General features: G+C 45.9%; 1 pseudogene; it reads right to left on the bottom strand.

Moving 5' to 3' along the window:
• Window positions 1-14401: 14401 nt before the first annotated feature.
• LOC123491278 lies at window positions 14402-16787 on the bottom strand (annotated as a pseudogene).
• Window positions 16788-17132: the final 345 nt, after the last annotated feature.

Below are 17132 nucleotides of genomic sequence, written 5' to 3'. Positions count from 1 at the left end.
GCATACAATGATCCTTCACACACACACACCACACTAATCCCATTCCACTACCTTTTCAAGCTTTAATTTTATATTATACTGAACAAACTATAAAAAACGCAACATGCAACAATTTCAAAGATTTTACTTCAGATGAGGAAATCATTCAATTGAAATAACTTCATTAGGCCCTAATCTACAGATTTCACATGCCTGGGAATACAGATATGCATCTGTTGGTTACAGCTATCATAAAACAAAATGGGCCTCAAGATCTCGTTGCAGTATTTTTGTGCATTCAAATTGCCAATGGATAAAATGCAATGGTGTTTGTTGTCCGTAGCTTAGGCCTGCCCATACCATAACCCCACCATGGAGCACTGTTAACATCAGCAAACTGCTCGCCCACACGATACCATACACAGGGTCTGAGATTATGAGACCTGGTTGGACGTACTGCCAAATTCTATAAATCGATGTTGAAGGCGGTATATGGTAGAGAAATGAACAATCAATTCTCTGCCTACAGCTGCGGTGGACATTCTTGCAGTCAGCATGCCAATTGCACGCTCCCTCAACTTCGAGACATATGTGGCATTGTGTTGTGTGAAAGAACTGCACATTTTAGATTAATCTTCTATTGTCCCCAGCCCAAGGTCAGTGGATGGATTATCTTGCAAAGGAGAATGGCTCACTAACAGGGATGTAAACAAATTTGTGCAAAACATTTGAGAGATAAGCTTTTTGTGCGTATGGAACATTTCTGGGATTTTTTATTTCAGCTCATGAAACCAACACTTTACATGTTGCGTTTATATTTTTGTTCAGTGTATATGAAAGAAAGCTTTGCTTTTATCCTTACAAGACCATCATAATTAATTGACCGAGCGGTTTTGTCTTGTGTAATGTGGTGCCTGCCTGCATTTCCTTAAACCATTGTTTTAGCAATACATGTCTGAGAAAAAATATATAATGCATAACATATTTTTTTGCCTCCATTAGGCCCTACCCCTAGCGCCGCACCACTGGAATGGCCGTGCATGACAGTTGTTAACAAATATCCAACAGATGGGCTAGTCCATCATCCAGATCAAAGCTGTAAAAACAATCAAGCCAGTCAATTGGCAGAGTTGTTAGTTTGGCACTGTTGATCTAAACAGATTTGGATTAAAATGTTGAGCAGAAAGGAGAAGGCACATTCTTGAATTTATTCTGGATGTTTGAAACTGGTGAGTTTGTCCTGATGCTAGCCAACATGCATTTGCTCAACGTAATGTTTACATTTGTATTTGTTTTCTCAGCTACAGTTTGAGTTGTGTCCTGTCTGACAGTGAAATATGGCTAGCGCTTAGCATAGCTTGGTCTATGGAGTAGATAGCTAGCTAGTGTTGTAAAAGTCCATTGTATTGCATGCATTGTAAGGTAGCAGCGTGACAATTTGGTTTTGAACTTATGTAGCTATGTTTTGAGTAAGAATTTAGGACTGGTATTTGGACGTGAACTAGCTATCGTTAGCTAGCTTCTGTGTCGATGTTCTCTGGTTCTGGGGGGGACAAAATGCAATTTAACAAAGTTGGGGGCACATGTCCACCCAATCACCAGTGAAAGTTGCGCCCCTGGTTTTTGGCATATTTTAGTTGTCACTGTAGTAGACTAAGCATAGGTAATTAGATGATGATGATGATGTTGAAATGGCGCTTGAATAGTGGAGGCAGTGCCTGTTTTCTTTGTGACTTGCGGTAACTCTAATCAATAGTTGTTTAGTAGTCCGAAAACATTAACTTGCTTGACCATTCTGTAGGTCATGTTTTCTGCAACATGTTTTGTGAACTCAACCAGACAGATGTTCCTCTACGGTTTTATGATTTAACAAAAGGTGTGATTGAATTTATTCTGCCACTGTCTTCTCGTCTCGGCTGTGTCAAGGCATATTAACTAACTGGTTATTGTCACGGTTTCGGCCGAGACTGCTCCTCCTCCTGGTTCGGGCAGGCTTCGGCGTTCGCCGTCCCCGGAGTACTAGCTGCCACCGCTCTATGTTTCGTCATTTGATTGCTTTTGTCTGTCTGTTACACCTGTGTCCATTTGTGTGTTGATTACGTGTCTTATAAGTTCCTTGTTTTGCACTAGAATGATTGTGTGTTGTTATGACTGCCACTGTGTCGGAGCTACGTGTTTGCACCCTGTTTGTTTTGTGTTTAGTGTTTACGCGTGTGCGTAATTTTCCCTCGCCTCTTGGTGTATTTCGAGGTCGGGGTTTTTCTCGTAAACATTAGACTATTAAAGTCTGTTGGACTTAACCTCTGTGTCCTGCGCCTGACTCCTCCACCACATCCACATCGGTTCTAGTGACAGAACAACACACCTACATGGAGTCAGCAGGAACAGCGGCGGCACCCGAATCCCTGGAAGACCGGATCAACTACCAGGACACCATGATCCGGCAACTCGGGGCCGCCATGGACGAGGTGTCCAACACTCTGCGCCGATTGGTGAATCGAGAGGTGCCCACGCACTCTTACAACATCCCATCACCAACGGCCAGTCCTCCTCTCTCAGCACCGGAACCCAGTGGCATTCGGCTCTCGCTCCCGAGGGCATATGACGGTTCTGCAGCCGGGTGTCAGGGATTCCTCCTGCAGGTGGAACTTACCTTGCCACCATACACCCGGCGCCCTCGGGATACGAGAGCGTCTCCGCCCTCATCTCCTGTCTATCCGGCAAGGCGTTGGAGTGGGCCAACGCCGAATGGAGGGGAATAGACGCCGCAACCATCACCTACGCGGAGTTCTCCCGCCGCTTCAGGGCTGTCTTCGATCATCCACCTGAGGGGAAAGCGGCGGGAGAGCGTCTATTCCACCTCCGACAGGGGGAAGAGGAGCGCACAGGAGTTCGCACTGGAGTTCCGGACACTAGCGGCGGATGCGGGGTGGAATGAGAGGGCCCTCATCGACCACTACCGGTGTAGCCTACGAGAGCGTTCGTCGTGAGCTGGCCTGCAGGGACACCAACCTGTCGTTCGACCAGTTGGTGGACATTTCCATCCGTCTAGACACCCTGCTGGCTACCCGCGGACGTCCCGAGTGGGGGTCGTCCATTCCCCCCTCCAGCACCTCCGAGCCGATTCCCATGGAGCTCGGGGTGCTGGCGCTAGAGATAGGAGGAGAGGGAACCCAAGGGGGGCCATCCCCTGCACCACCTGTGGTCGTGGAGGACACACCGCGGCCAGGTGCTGGGGAGGGTCTCCTGGGAGAGGTGAAAACAGGCCACGCACTGGGGAGTCATTTCAGGTGAGTGGCGCCCACTTACCCAGAGCTTTCTGTTGGTCACATGAGTATTCCTGTGAGATTTCCACAGGTGGCACCTCATTCCCAGCATAAGGCGCTAGTAGATTCAGGCGCAGCTGGGAACTTTATTGATCGGGCATTTTGTTGTAGGTTAGGAATTCCCCTTCGGCCGGTAGAAGCTCCATTTCCTGTCCACGCATTAGACAGCCGGCCGTTGGGGTCGGGCCTGATCAGGGAGGTCACAGCACCACTGACGATGACGACGCAGGGGGGTCATGAGGAGATCATTCAGTTTTATCTGATTGACTCTCCTGCGTACCCCGTGGTGTTGGGCCTTCCCTGGTTAAGCACCCATGATCCTACCATAGAGTGGCAACAGAGGGCTCTTATGGAGTGGTCTGCCCAGTGTGTAGGGAGATGTCTAGGTGTTTCCGTAGGGGCGACCTCGGTAGAGAGTCCGAACCAAGTGCCCGCACTGCGCATTCCCCCTGAGTATGAGGATTTAGCACTTCGTGTTTAGCAAATCGAGGGCAACACGGCTACCTCCTCATAGACAAGGGGACTGTGCGATAAATCTCCAGACAGGAGCGGCTCTTCCACGGAGTCGTGTGTATCCCCCTGTCTCAAGAGGAAACAGCGGCTATGGAGACTTACATAGCCGAGTCCTTGGCACAGGGATACATACGGTCCTCCACTTCCCCGGTCTCCTCGAGTTTCTTCTTTGTGAAGAAGAAGGATGGGGGATTGCGCCCGTGTATTGATTACCGTAGTCTCAATCAGATCACAGTTAAATACAGTTACCCACTTCCACTGATTGCGACGATGACGGAATCATTACGCGGAGCGCGGTTCTTCACAAAGTTGGATCTCAGGAGCGCGTACAATCTGGTGCGCATTAGGGAGGGGGATGAATGGAAAACAGCATTTAGCACCACCTCGGGTCATTACGAGTATCTCGTCATGCCATACGGGTTAATGAATGCTCCTTCAGTCTTCCAATCCTTTGTTGACGAGATTTTCCGGGACATGCATGGGCAGGGTGTAGTAGTTTACATCGACGACATCCTAGTGTATTCTTCTACACGAGCCGAGCATGTAGCCCAGGTGCGCCGAGTGTTGAGAAGACTGTTGGAGCATGACTTGTATGTCAAGGCAGAGAAATGCCTGTTCTTCCAGGAGTCCGTCTCCTTTTTGGGTTATCGGTTGTCCGCGTCTGGTGTGGAGATAGAGGTAGACCGGGTATCGGCCGTGCGTAATTGGCAAACTCCAACCACTGTAAAAAGGTGCAGCAGTTCTTGGGTTTTGCTAATTACTACCGGAGGTTTATTCGGGGGTTTTGGACAGGTTGCAGCTCCCATTACGTCCCTGCTAAAGGGGGTCCGGTTCGTTTGCAGTGGTCGGCTGAGGCGGACAGGGCATTTGTCAAACTAAAGAACCTGTTCACCTCGGCTCCTGTGCTGGCGCATCCGGATCCCTCTTTACCATTCCAAGTAGAGGTAGACGCGTCCGAGACCGGTATTGGGGCAGTTCTGTCACAACGGTCCGGCACGCCACCTAAACTCCGCCCCTGTGCGTTCTACTCCAAGAAGCTCAGCTCGGCGGAGCGCAACTATGATGTTGGGGACAGGGAGCTGTTAGCCGTAGTCCAGGCCCTAAAGGTGTGGAGGCATTGGCTTGAGGGGGCTCAACACCCTTTCCTCATTCTGACTGATCACCGTAACCTGGAGTACATCCGGGCAGCTAGGAGATTGAACCCTCGTCAGGCTAGGTGGAACATGTTCCTAACCCGGTTTGTTTTTAAGATCACATACATCCCTGGGTCCCAGAATGGTAAGGCAGACGCCCTGTCCCGGCGGTATGACACAGAGGAGAGGTCCAACGAGCCTACTTCCATATTGCCGGAGTCTTGTTTGGTGGCTCCGGTGGTATGGGAGGTCGATGCGGAAATCGAGCGGGCACTGCGTACCGACCCTACTCCCCCCGAGTGTCCTGTGGGGCGGACGTACGTTCCGCTCGAGATTCGTGATCGACTTATTTATTGGGCTCATACATCACCCTCCTCTGGACATCCAGGTATTGGCCGGACCGTGCACTGTCTTAGCATGAAATACTGGTGGCCAACGTTAGCTAGGGATGTGAGGGTTTATGTCTCCTCCTGCTCGGTGTGTGCCCAGTGTAAGGCGCCTAGACATTTGCCCAGGGGTAAGCTACATCCCCTGCCCGTTCCACAACGACCATGGTCCCACCTATCGGTGGATTTCGTAACCGACCTACCCCCCTCCCAGGGGAATACCACCATTTTGGTCGTTGTGGATCGGTTTTCCAAGGCCTGTCGTCTCCTTCCCATGCCGGGTCTCCCTACTGCCCTACAAACCGCTGAGGCCCTATTTACCCATGTGTTCCGGCACTATGGGGTCCCCGAGGATATAGTGTCTGACCGAGGTCCCCAGTTCACCTCCAGAGTTTGGGGGGCGTTCATGGAACGGTTGGGGGTCTCGGTAAGCCTTACCTCGGGGTACCACCCAGAGAGCAATGGGCAGGTGGAACGTGTCAACCAGGATGTGGGTAGGTTTTTGAGGTCCTATTGCCGGGACCGGCCGGAGGAGTGGTCTAGGTTCATCCCCTGGGCAGAGATGGCCCAGAACTCTCTCCGCCACTCCTCCACCAATTTAACACCTTTCCAGTGTGTTTTAGGTTATCAGCCGGTCCTGGCACCATGGCACGAGAGCCAGATCGAGGCCCCTGCGGTGGACGAGTGGATTCGGCGCTCGGAGGAGACGTGGGGACGCTGCCCATGTCCATCTGCAGCGTGCCATCCGTCAACAAAAGGCGAGCGCCGATCGCCACCGCAGTGAGGGACCGGTGTACGCACCGGGAGATCGAGTCTGGCTCTCGACTCGAAACCTGCCCCTCCGCCTGCCCTGCCGGAAGCTGGGTCGGCGGTTTGTGGGGGCCCTTCAAAGTCCTGAGAAGATTGAACAAGGTGTGTTACAGGTTACAACTGCCTATAGAGTATAAAAATATTAACCCCTCGTTCCATGTGTCTCTTCTCAGGCCGGTGGTAGCTGGCCCACTCCAAGAAGATGAGATAGGAGAGACCCCTCCGCCCCCCTTTGGACATCGAGGGGGCCCCGGCGTACAGGGTCCGGACCATCTTGGACTCGAGGCGCCGGATGAGTGGTCTCCAGTATCTCGTGGAGTGGGAGGGGTACGGTCCGGAGGAACGGTGCTGGGTGCCCAGGAGGGACATACTCGATCCATCCCTTCTGACTGAGTTTCACCGTGGGCATCCCACACGCCCGGGTCCGCGTCCTCCTGGCCGTCCCCGCGCGTCAAGGGGGGGGTACTGTCACGGCTTCGGCCGAGACTGCTCCTCCTCCTGGTTCGGTCAGGCTTGGGCGTTCGCCGTCCCCGGAGCACTAGCTGCCACCGCTCTATGTTTCGTCATTTGATTGCTTTTGTCTGTCTGTTACACCTGTGTCCATTTGTGTGTTGATTACGTGTCTTATAAGTTCCTTGTTTTGCACTAGAATGATTGTGTGTTGTTATGACTGCCACTGTGTCGGAGCTACGTGTTTGCACACTGTTTGTTTTGTGTTTAGTGTTTACGCGTGTGCGTAATTTTCCCTCGCCTCTTGGTGTATTTCGAGGTCGGGGTTTTTCTCGTAAACATTAGACTATTAAAGTCTGTTGGACTTAACCTCTGTGTCCTGCGCCTGACTCCTCCACCACATCCACATCGGTTCTAGTGACAGTTATAGAGCAAAAAACGCAATTATCACAACACATAGATTGTAATATGGCTATTTTTCTGGATTGGCTTCCCCCGTGATTTCACCCACACAGCCATACTGCAAGGTGTAGGCTTGGCCTCATTATTTCTCCATGGTTCTGACTTTAGCTGCTCGTTTCGGATTACCTTATATCAATATGTGTGCTTTATGCTAGTAGGCTACTTTGCTGAAGGACAAAATATTCTTAGTATTTATTACCACCATTGTTTATTTTGTCCAGCTGTTCAAATGGAACGAAGGGATATGGAATATCAAAGATTATGAAAACTAGGCCTAGACATGTTATACACCACAGTAGGCATACTGTTAATAAAAGTAAACCAAACTTACCCGATCCATCGTTTAAGCTATTCTTTTTTCAGCGTTTCTTCAAATAAAAAAACGTGAGAGTAAATATGTAGCTAGCCTACACTACAGCTACTTTCTTTGTCACAGCTAGACCAGAGCAATCAAACGTCATTTAAATATCGATTTAAGTTGTGACAAATAAACGTCTAATGTAGGCTAATCTTACACCAGAAAGATTCTGGTTAAGATTTTACCTGATCTATAGTGAATGAAACGTTCAACACCCTATATTTTATCCTCAGAGTTCGTACTGCTTGGTGACCTAAATTGGGATATGCTTAATACCCCAGCCATCCTACAATCCAAACTAGATGCCCTCAACCTCACGCAAATTATCAACTAACCTACCAGGTACAACCCTAAATCCGTAAACATGGGTACCCTCATAGATATCATCCTGACTAACATACCCTCTAAATACACCTCAGCTGTCTTCAACCAGGATCTCAGCGATCACTGCCTTATTGCCTGCGTCCGTAACGGGTCCGCGGTCAAACGACCACCCCTCATCACTGTCAAACGCTCCCTAAAACACTTTAGCGAGCAGGCCTTCCCTAATTGACCTGGCCCAGGTATCCTGGATGGATATAGATCTCATTCCGTCAGTAGAGGATGCCTGGTTGTTCCTTAAAAGTAATTTCCTCTCAATCTTAAATAAACATGCCCCATTCAAAAAATACAGAACTAAGAACCGATATAGCCCCTGGTTCTCCTCAGACTTGACTGCCCTTGACCAGCACAAAAACATCCTGTGGCGTACAGCATTAGCATCAAATAGCCCCGCGATATGCAACTTTTCAGGGAAGTTAGGAACCAATATACACAAGCAGTCAGGAAAGCAAAGGCTAACTTTTTCAAACAGAAATTTGCATCCTGTAGCACTAACTCCAAAAAGTTTTGGGACACTGTAAAGTCCATGGAGAATAAGAGCACTTCCTCCCAGCTGCCCACTGCACTGAGGCTAGGAAACACTATCACCACCGATAAATCTACAATAATCGAGAATTTCAACAAGCATTTTGCTACAGCTGGCCATGCTTTCCATCTGGCTACCACTACCCCGGCCACCAACTCTGCACCCTCTGCTGCAACTTGCCTATGCCCCCCCCGCTTCTCCTTCACACAAATTCAGACAGCTGATGTTTTGAAAGCGCTGCAAAATCTGGACCCCTACAAATCAGCTGGGCTAGACAATCTGGACCCTTTCTTTCTAAAACTAGCCGCGAAATTGTCGCAACCCCTATTACTAGTCTGTTCAACCTCTCTTTCATAACGTCTGAGATCCCCAGAGATTGGAAAGCTGCCGCGGTCATCCCCCTCTTCAAAGGGGGTGACACTCTAGATCCAAACTGCTACAGACCTATATCCATCCTGCCCTGCCTTTCGAAAGTATTTGAAAGCCAAGTTAACAAACAGATCACCCGACCATTTCGAATACCACCGTACCTTCTCCGCTATGCAATCCGGTTTCCGAGCTGGTCATGGGTGCACTTCAGCCACGCTCAAGGTCCTAAACGATATTATAACCGCGATTGATAATAGACAGTACTGTGCAGCCGTCTTCATCGACCTGGCCAAGGCTTTCGACTCTGTTAACCACCGCATTCTTATTGGCAGACTAAATAGCCTTGGTTTCTCAAATGACTGCCTCGCCTGGTTCACCAACTACTTCTCAGATAGAGTTCAGTGTGTCAAATCGGAGGGCCTGTTGTCTGGACCTATGGCAGTCTCTATGGGGGTGCCACAGGGTTCAATTCTTGGGCCGACACTTTTCTCCGTGTATATCAATGATGTCGCTCTTGCTGCTGGTGACTCTCAGATCCACCTCTACGCAGACGACACCATTTTGTATACATCTGGCCCTTCATTGGACACTGTGTTAACAAACCTCCAAACGAGCTTCAATGCCATACAACACTCCTTCAGTAGCCTCCAACTGCTCTTAAACACTAGTAAAACTAAATGCATGCTTTTCAATCGAACGCTGCTGGCACCCGCCCACCCGACTAGAATCACCACTCTCGACGGGTCTGACCTAGAGTATGTGGACAACTACAAATACCTAGGTGTCTGGTTAGACTGTAAACTCAACTTCCAGACTCACATAAAGAATCTCCAATCCAAAGTTAAATCTAGAATCGGCTTCCTATTTCGCAACAAAGCCTCCTTCACTCATGCTGCCAAACATGCCCTCGTAAAACTGACTATCCTACCGATCCTTGACTTCGGCGATGTCATTTACAAAATAGCCTCCAACACTCTACTCAGCAAATTGGATGTAGTCTATCACAGTGCCATCCGTTTTGTCTCCAAAGCCCCATACACTACCCACCACTGTGACCTGTACGCTCTTGTTGGCTGGTCCTCACTACATGTTCGTCGTCAAACCCACTCGCTCCAGGCCATCTATAAATCACTGCTAGGCAAATCCCCGCCTTATCTTAGCTCATTGGTCACCATAGCAGCACCCACCCGTAGTCTGCGCTCCAGCAGGTATATCTCACTGGTCATTCCCAAAGCCAACACCTCCTTTGGCCGCCATTCCTTCCAGTTCTCTGCTGCCAATGACTGGAACGAATTGCAAAAATCTCTGAAGCTGGAGACTCTTATCTCCCTCAATAACTTTAAGCATCAGTTGTCAGAGCACCTTACCGATCACTGCACCTGTACACAGCCCATCTGAAATTAGCCCACCCAACTACCTCATCCCTATATTGTTATTTATTTTGCTCTTTTGCACCCCAGTATCTCTATTTGCACATAATCTCTTGCACATCTAGCATTCCAGTGTTAATACTATTGTAATTATTTTGCACTATAGCCTATTTATTGCCTTACCTCCATAACTTGCTACATTTGCACACACTGTATATATATTTTCTGTTGTATTTTTGACTTTATGTTTTTTACCCCATATGTAACTCTGTGTTGTTTTTATTGCACTGCTTTGCTTTATCTTGGCCAGGTCGCAGTTGTAAATGAGAACCTGTTCTCAACTGGCTTACCTGGTTAAATAAAGGTGAAATAAAAATAAATAAATAAAAATTCACCAAGAATCCTGATGTCTGTTATCGTCTACCTCTACCGAGAGCCACTTGGAACAACATCCTCGTCGAGAGTCCAGATAGTAATAATTTACTGAGGCCCAGTAAGGGTAGCCTATAAAATACCAGACTGATTACAGCAGCGCTATCCGTGCAGCGAAGCAGTAAACCCCGATGTATGTTCAATCAGACCTCTGCAGTTGCCATGAAGCATTTACAGCAATGCAACCTCCGTAATAGTCTGCGGATGTGTCCTTCTTCCGTTTCACCGAGTTGAGCAGACAGTGAAGGAAGTGGTCTTCTTCTTTGGTGTTAGGCAATCCGCAAACAATATAGGTGCATGCCACCACCTAGTGTATTGGCTGTGTATCAGCTTACTTTTCTGTAGTATTAATTCATTACACTTTGTGAAAAACCAACTAACTAGGGAAAAAAAGAGGACTGAGCATGCCCCCATTCTCATCGACGGGCTGTAGTGGAACAGGTTGAGAGCTTCAAATTCCTTGGTGTCCACATCACCAACGAACTATCATGGTCCAAACACACCAAGACAGTTGTGAAGAGGGCACGACAAAGCCTATTCCCCCTCAGGAGACTGAAAAGATTTGGCATGGATCCTCAGATCCTCAAAAAGTTATACAGCTGCACCATCGAGAGCATCCTGACTGGTTGTATCACCGCCTGGTATGCGACAGGCCAGCAGCCTGAGAGGACGGGATATTATTGTTCAAATCCCCTTGTAACTCTGCAGTAAAATATTGTACACCCAAGTACTTCTCTGCAGCTGACACCACAACATCTATCCACTGTGATTTACGTTCTATTCCTACTGGTCAGTTGACAACCATGGCATGTTATTCTTATCACTCTCTTTTGACCTTGGCCTAATCACAGGGATCCTCTCAGGATCCCTCACCCTGGAGCCATCTTCCTCTACTACTCTCTTCACTGCCTCAGCATATGACACCTTCTGCTCTACTCTGATCCTGGCAACCTCAACCTGTCTTTCTCTCACCAGACACCTCTGATCTCCAGCACCATGGGTACCCCTACAGTTTACACAAACCTTTTCCATCAATACTTCACATTCCTTTCTCTCAGGTCCTCCTGCACACTTCTCACATCTAGGAATCTCCCTGCTACACACTGCTGGAAGGAAGTACTCAAGAATGGGAGTTTGTGTTTTTACAGGAAGTACCGCCCACACTTACCATCAACAAATCATGTCAATGTCGAGCTATTCTAGCTCGCCAACTCGGAAATGAGATACCTTTGGCTCGTTCAGCAATGGGAAAAATTAATGGGGATGAATGTGGGGTTTGGAATAAACGCAGAAAATAAGGTTAGCACAGGCTTAGGAGATCTTATACGTTTTGTTCTATGAATAATAGCAGTCAGTTAATATGACCTTCATGTCACGACTTCCTCCGAGGCTGCCTCCTCTCCTTGTTCGGGCAGGCTTCGGCGTTCGTCGTCACCGGCCTTCTAGCCACTGCCGGCCTTCATATCATCATTCCATTTGTTTTGTCTTGTTTATTACACACACCTGGTTCATATCCCCTCACCAGTACCTGTATAAGTGTTCCCTCTGCCACCTTGTCTTTGTGTGTGATTGATCATTGTAGAGGATATATAGCTCGGTGGAGCTAGATTTGTATTGTGTATCGCCGGGATGTTCACCCGCGTACCTTGTCTTCCCCAGTATTCTAGAACAAAACGAATAAGATCTCCTAAACTTATGTTTACAACATACCTTATTTTCGGCATTTATCTAAACATCCTACAAAAACACCATTACATTTTCCCAATAGGTTTTGTCCAAACAACCATGGCATTACTATTTCTCTCTATAGATCCCCACAGTTTATGAGTCATAATACCCATAAAACATAGTGGTCAAACAGGGAAATGGTTCCAATTGTTTTCCACCATTCATTTTTCCCTTAGGGGATTTCCCAAAGGCTTACCCTGGCGAGACATTTTGATAACCGTGTAAATCTCTCTCGGACAAGGTGACTTTTATCAATATAGTTGGCTCTATTTACTTTCAAATTTCGCAAATGCTAATTAGCATAAAAGTAGACATCATGAAAGACTACAAATCTCTGCAAGCTCCTAAACATAATCTCTTGCTGACACCTTTGCTAACAGGTATTGTGTATGTCGTATCGGGTGAATGGTGGCCATTATTGCTGTCAACAAAGAGTCCGTCTATGCTGCATCGTGTTAGAGGCTTTTATTAAAATCACGAGGTTACAGCATAAATGACAGGTGACATGACACCCGGAGAGCGACGCCTCAGAATGGCTGCTCGTTCTCCCTTTCTTCTTCGTTTAACCCCCCTATTTATAAACAATGAAGCTCCCTCTTCTGGCCAATCCCCAGTCTCCCCTGTCTACAAGACACTTCCGGTCTGTTGTATGTGACGTCACACCCAAAACATTCCCTCTTGATACTAACACAAACAACATTCCATTTCTTCATGAAAAACATTTAACAAAGGCATAATCTTCAGATACGATATGTAATTTTTAAACTTGCCCATGACAGGTCACATAATTGTCAATTTGAAGAATTGTAGCAAATTTATTCATTACTACATTTAGCTAATATTAGATAGTTAATACAGAGATTCTTACCTTCAATGCTAGGTCATTAATTGCAAGATATTAGCTGTTGTTCATTAGTCTTTTAATAAATGCATAACGGTTAACCTGGACACTTGCATTTTATGGTAGTCTGAGTGGTGACGCAAGGCCCACTGGATAGATTCATTGATACAATTATGGGCCTTTAGCATTCACATAATATTGGAGTCAGAGTCAAAATATGATTTACTCTTCACCTTATTCTGGCAACAGTCCATACTTGGTCCCTTACTCTTAATTTACATTAATGATCTTCACCTTTTCCAAGTGTGTATGTTGGTCCTGTTTCATCCAACTGACAATACATTACATTAGTCTATTTTATGTTTCTATCTGAAAATATTTTTCACTCTTACCGTATTCTGACGTTGACATCCGAGTCCTTTGAGTCGTGTAGTGACCTCTCCGAGGAGTGGTGGTCGGGGTGGAGGTGGTAGACCATGATGGGGTGGGGGTGGGGGTCCGGTCGGGGTCTGGCCACTTTTTAAAGGTCATTTTTATGACGTTTCAGAACCACTTGTCAAACAAAGTTTAAAATGTATCATTTTCTTTTTAAAGCAATGACAGGCAATTCTGATATGTTTCCTAGAGGTCAAAGATCACATTTCTGTTGATCTGAACATTCTGAAAATGTGTCTGATGGCTATGAATCTAATATTTCCAATGAAATATGATTAAAGGGTATACATGAGCAATAACCTGATGTACTGTATGCTGACATTGTCATAGGATAAAACCCCTATGGGAAAACTGAATGGGATGGAGGGATGGATAGACATGTTCACCCCAAGTGAGCCCAACCGACCCAGTCTCATTGATTATAAGGACTACAGACTAATTCAGTAAATGTTTTATCAATGTGTGTGTGTATGATTGTACAGGTGTGTACATTTAAAGAATTCCATTATTTTATTTTTAGATGTGTGTATATTGTTGTGTATTGTTAGATATTACTGCACTGTTGGAGCTAGGAACGCAACCATTTCTACACCCGCAATAACATCTGCTAAATATGTGTATGCGACCAATACAATTTTATGATTAGTGTGTGTTTGTGTGTGAGTACAAGTGCATAGGTTTGTGTGTTTGGGTCTGCAATTGGTGGAGGGTGGAATGTGCATTAACATTAGTGAAGTAACACATAAAACATTGGTTTAGGTGGTATTACATGATTGGTTGAAGTTCTTGCGTTATTAATTTAAAAAGTTCTTACTCACCTGATAACGTAACTTATTACATTAAGTGGAAAAAGTCATAACGATAACAATTCAACATTTTATTATATTAACCAACAAGATATTTCATTTCCCGGTTGTATTACATTACCAATCTAAAAGTTAGTACATTAACCGTTGTTACAAGACACAAAATGCATAGTTCTTGCCTTGACCACATGGATATTATTATCCAATGTATCATTGATTAGTTTTAGGAGCATTTTAATCAATTTAGATCATTATTACAAAAATATAAAATTAAAGTGATAACTTCTTGTTGAGAAGATAATGGATTGAATGTATTGATGAATTGAATACATGAATATACACCTACTGTTGAAACATTACTCTACATAATGACATTTAATAATAATAGTATCATGAGTATATGAAAGAAGATACAATTATCAACATCCCCCCAACACACACAGGTTCACTATGACATTTTCTATGATAATATTTATCCATTTAGATCACAATGTGTGATATTACATAGACACAGGGGATACCTGATCCTAGATCAGAGCTGCATATTATGATCCTCAGAGGTTACCATGGTGATCAGAATCAGTCAACTGTTTAAGAAAGGGAGATGGATATGACTGTTCACTAGATGTTTTCTATTGATCCTTTATTTAGGGATCTGGAACCGGTGTCGGATAGGAGGGAGATGAAATACGGCACATTTTTGCTTTCTGGTGTTTTTTCATTGTCCGTAAATGAGCAAAGCCCTTTCCACATAGACAGACATAGGGTTTCTCTCCAGTGTGTGTTCGCTGGTGTGAATTCAGGGTCCCTGATTGACTGAAGCTCTTTCCACAATGATCACAGCTGTAAGGTTCCTGTCCTGTGTGTGTTCGCTGGTGTGTATTTAGGTGTACTGATTGACTGAAGCTCTTCCCACACTGATCACAGCTATAAGGCTTCTCTCCTGTGTGTGTTCGCTTGTGTATACTTAGTTTTTCTGATACAGCAAAGCTCTTTCCACACTGATCACAGCTATAAGGCTTCTCTCCATTGTGTGTTCGCTGGTGTGTAGTCAGGGTGGAAGCTAGAGCAAAGCTCTTCCCACATAGACAGACATAAGTTCTCTCTCCAGTGTGTGTTTGATGGTGTCTAAATCAGGGTGGAAGCTACAGCAAAGCTCTTCCCACACTGATCACAGCTATAAGGTTTCTCTCCAGTGTGTGTTAGCTGGTGTGTAGTCAGGTGGCCTGACTGATTGAAGCTCTTCCCACACTTATCACAGCTATAAGGCTTCACTCCAGTGTGTGTTTGCTTATGTATGTTTAGGGCTCCCAAATAAGCAAAGCTTTTTCCACAATCAAGGCAGGGGTTAGGCCTCTCCCCTGTATGAATTCACAGATTAGATTTGAAGGCGTTTGAAGCAGTGAACCTCTTCCCACACTGAGAGCAGCAGTACGGTTTCTCTCCGGTGCGAGTCCGCTGGTGAATAATGAAGTCACTCAGGCTAGTGAAACTCATCCTACAGTCAGAGCAGCAGTGGTGAGGTTTCTTCCCTGTACGTCTCTGCTGGTGTTTCTTGAGATGTTCCGATCTGGAGAAACTCTTCTCTGTCTTGTCAGCAAGATGATGTTGTTGAGGATCCCCAGATGATAAGCCCCTCCCACTGAGAGAACGACGGTTAGGGGTGTCCCCTGTGAAACAAAGACATTGAATAACTAGGTTTTGGAAATATGGGTCCATAAACAAATACTATTAAAAAAAAATGTATTTATTTATTTATTTAGCGGGCACTCTAAACCAGAGCGACTTACAGAATCCTCTGTGGTCCTCTGTAGCTCAATTGGCAGAGCATGGCGCTTGTAACGCCAGGGTAGTGGGTTCGATCCCCGGGACCACCCATACGTAAAAATGTATGCACGCATGACTTTAAGTCGCTTTGGATAAAAGCGTCTGCTAAATGGCATATTATTATTGCAGGATAAATTAGGGTTAAGTAGCTTGCTCAAGGGTAAAGACAGATTTTACACCTAGTCGGCTTAGAGATTGGAACCAGCAACCTTTCGATAAGTGTCCCAACACTCTTAACCACTAGGCTACCTGCCGCTCTTATCATCAATATACACTCAGTGGCCACGTTATTAGGTACACCCTCCTCCGTTCACGAAATTGGATCAACTATTTACTGGCCACTGAGTGTTTTACTGTTATCAATCAATTAACAGAAGTTGCAGAATCAGATTGTAGTCTAATCCACACACCCCATTGTTCTTACCTGATGAAATCAAATCTCTGTCTCCCTACTCGTGTCCTCTGTCACAGTTCCACTCTGCCCTGGTGTTTTCTTGCAGTCGATCAGCCACACAGACACCCTCTTCAGACCCAGCAGTAAGGCGCTACCGGGAGAGTTGTGACCAGGGGACTCTGGCAGGGTGGAAGGGGACGGGCTAGCTCTGTCCTGTGACCGCAGGAAGTATTGTACATAGAATATAATTAGACCAAACATTTGATTACTTTAGTCTAAATCTCAGTTTGATTGGGTGCATCCTTATAATACCTCCTTTCTCCTGAAGTGTGTAATTGTTCACTACTTTCCACAAAATGTTCAATCACTTTGGCACATTTTTCAAATGGAAATTGTATATATTTTTTTACAAATGTTAAAACGTATAACACTTCTAATGCCCCTGTCTTATGTTCAGAACCTTTGATTGAGCATTAATTGGAGTTTAACATTGTTCACCCGAGTTAATCTTAGTTAACCCTGAATTTAAGGGTCACATAATTGGTCAGCCCCTCAATTAAGTTCTGGGTTCATACGTGGAGAGATTAAGAGATTCTAAAACAAGGA

Source organism: Coregonus clupeaformis, chromosome 7, assembly GCF_020615455.1.
Source record: "Coregonus clupeaformis isolate EN_2021a chromosome 7, ASM2061545v1, whole genome shotgun sequence".
NCBI classification, from domain to species: Eukaryota; Metazoa; Chordata; class Actinopteri; order Salmoniformes; family Salmonidae; genus Coregonus; species Coregonus clupeaformis.
Note: the sequence above shows the minus strand (reverse complement) of the source record. Positions and strands in the feature narration are given on the sequence as shown.